The following is a 2,960-nucleotide window of genomic DNA, read 5'->3' on the forward strand; positions in this document are numbered from 1 at the left end:
ATCCCAGCCCTTTGGGAGGCCAAGACAGGTGGATCACCTAAGGTCAGAAGTTCAACACCAGCCTAGCCAACATGATGAAACCCCGTCTCTACTAAAAATGCAAAAAGTTAGCCGGGCGTGATGACAGGTGCCTGTAATCTCAGCTACTCAGGAGGCTGAGGCAGGAGAATCACTTGAACCCAGGAGGCAGAGGTTACAGTGAGCCGAGATTACCCCATTGCACGGCAGCCTGGGCAACAAAAGCAAAACTCTGTCTCAAAAAAAAAAAAAAAAAAAAAAAAGAGGCCGGGAGCAGTGGCTCACACCTGTAATCCCAGCACTTTGGGAGACTGAGGCAGGTGGATCAGGAGATCAGGAGATCGAGACCATCCTGGCTAACACAGTGAAACCCCGTCTCTACTAAAAATACAAAAAATTAGCCAGGCATGGTGGCAGGTGCCTGTAGTCCCAGCTACTCTGGAGGCTGAGGCAAGAGAATGGCATGAACCTGGGAGGCGGAGCTTGCAGTGAGCCGATATTGCACCACTGCACTCCAACCTAGGCAACAGAGCGAGACTCTGGCTCCAAAAAAAAAAAAAAAAGGAATTGAAAAAGTTGCAGTCCGTAACTTTTTCCAAAAATGGTTGGAGGAGAGGGCAAAATCTCAACGTGAGTTTCAAAGTACTGTCTCTGTGAGGGGCCCGTAGTTGCCTTGTTGAGGAGGAAGACTTGAGGAAAGAAATGGCTAGGTTTGACCATTCCCCCTCCCCAACTAGGGAAGTGGAAATGGAAAGTTCAGGGCCTAGTGAATGTAGAAGTGAGCTGAAACTTGGTTGATGTTGAATTCTCTAAGAGGTTTCCTCCAGGCAACTCAGACTCTTTCCCTCACTTCAGCAAAGAAGATATTTTTATTTTGAATTTTAATTTTTTATAGAGACAGGGTCTTTTGTCTAAGCTGGAATGCGGTGACATGATCATAGCTCACTGTAGCTTCAAACTCCTGTGCTCAAGCACCCTCCCACTTTGGCCTCCCAAAGAACTGGGATTACAGGCATGAGTCACTGTGCCTGCCAGAAGTTATTTTTAAAAGCACTTGAGAAATTTCTCCTTCACCCCTCAAGTGGGAAGGCTCAGAGAAGGAAGTCATCAGTATAGCCACCTTCTAGTCCATAATGGAATTCCTGAAGGTTGGAGACCCCAGAGAAGTGGACAAAGGCTGCTGCCACCACCAGGACATGGGGAATCTGATGAAACTGGAACCATGTGTCAAATTTTCCAGGAAATAAGCATTCAGGAATTCGCGCAGCATAAAGGCCAGCTCCCGTGATGTGCATCACAGCTGTGAGGAGGGACCAGCCCATCCAGCCCATGGCGCTGGCCCTGACAAAGCTTCAGTGATAGGAAAATGCATGACAGGCACAGTAACACTCAAGCTAAGTCCCAGCAGTGCTCCTGCTGTGTTTGCTGGTGCTTAGGAGTGGAAATCGGTCCCACTGTACCACCGTGATGGCAGAAATGCCCAGAACACAAAGAAGAGGCAGATGAGCTGTGGTTGTCGGGAACAGTGGGAGTAACGGAGCAGGGGACAAAGCTCCTCGTAATCAGTAGAGCAATCGCTGAATAGTCTAGTTTGGAAAAAGTCTGAGAGACTTCCCTGAATGACAATAGACAGTGTGGAATAGCCAGGAGGAGCTGAGGCAGAGCACTACACCCACAAAGTACGTCCCCAGACCACTTTCTCCTGTAGAGAGGGCATGAAGTACATATTTAGTTTGAGCATGGTCAAGATCCCCAAAAGAGAAACAGCATGAAACCAAGCCAATGGGTCCAGATGTTGCCCGTTTCCTCACGGGTGTGGAAGATGCTCTTGAAGCAAGCCCAAAAGGAAGGCATGGGTGGTCTATGGCCATGTAGCAGGTAGTCACTGTCCTTCAGCCAGTCAGGGACCACATCATATGGGATGACCCTCCAATGTCCCTCCCAGAGCTTATACACAAACTCCTCCATCTTCTCCGTGGCATGGTGGAAGTGCAGTGCATCAGTAGCTTCGCCTTCTCTTCCTTTTCCTGGGCATTGGACATGTTTGCACTTCTTCAGCTTTAGTTGGGTTGGTGATAACCCATCTCTCCTTCTCTTATAGAAGGGGTCCCAGTTCAGCTAGTTCCACCATGTCAGTTTCCCTGTTACTGGCAGGAAGCCCCATTGCCCCATGCCACCACAGATCCTTTGTGGGAAGACATCTGGCCAGTACCTCAATACCCTGCAGCTTTAGCGTGGGGAAAGGTTGGGGTCTTTCAGCCCCATGGGCAGAGATGTCCCTGTAATGGTAGATGAGCCGGACAGACAGGCTCTGCTGGGGCACTGGTCTCTTGCTACTTCCCGCTGCACAGGGGGCAGCCTGTGGCCCCGGATCTTCATTGTCCTTCCTGCAAAGCCTTTATTTTATATAATCACCTCAATACAGTTATCATAGTTAAAATAATGGTAACTCCTTAATGTTATCAAATTCCAATCACTGTTCAAATTTCCAATTGTCTCATAAATGTGATAAATTTAAAAAATCAAAATGTTGGCCGGGCGCGGTGGCTCACGCTTGTAATCCCAGCACTTTGGGAGGCCGAGGTGGGCGGATCACGAGGTCAGGAGATCCAGACCACGGTGAAACCCCGTCTCTACTAAAAAAAAAATACAAAAAATTAGCCGGGCATGGTGGCGGGCGTCTGTAGTCCCAGCTACTCGGAGAGGCTGAGGCAGGAGAATGGCGTGAACCCGGGAGGCGGAGCTTGCAGTGAGCTGAGATTGCGCCACTGCACTCCAGCCTGGGCGACAGAGCGAGACTCCGTCTCAAAAAAAAAAAAAAAAATATCAAAATGTTTCAGTTAGGATCCAGGGAAGGTCTACACAGTGTGATTGCCTTCTTAGTCTCTTTTCTAACATCTGTGTGTGTGTGTGTGTGTGCGCGCGCACATGTGGGAACACCA

General features: G+C 49.0%; 1 pseudogene; it reads right to left on the reverse strand.

The window, feature by feature from the left end:
• Positions 1 to 1,109: 1,109 nt before the first annotated feature.
• LOC100580296 lies at positions 1,110 to 2,219 on the reverse strand (annotated as a pseudogene).
• Positions 2,220 to 2,960: the final 741 nt, after the last annotated feature.

Source organism: Nomascus leucogenys, chromosome 5 (assembly GCF_006542625.1).
Source record: "Nomascus leucogenys isolate Asia chromosome 5, Asia_NLE_v1, whole genome shotgun sequence".
Classification (NCBI taxonomy): domain Eukaryota; kingdom Metazoa; phylum Chordata; class Mammalia; order Primates; family Hylobatidae; genus Nomascus; species Nomascus leucogenys.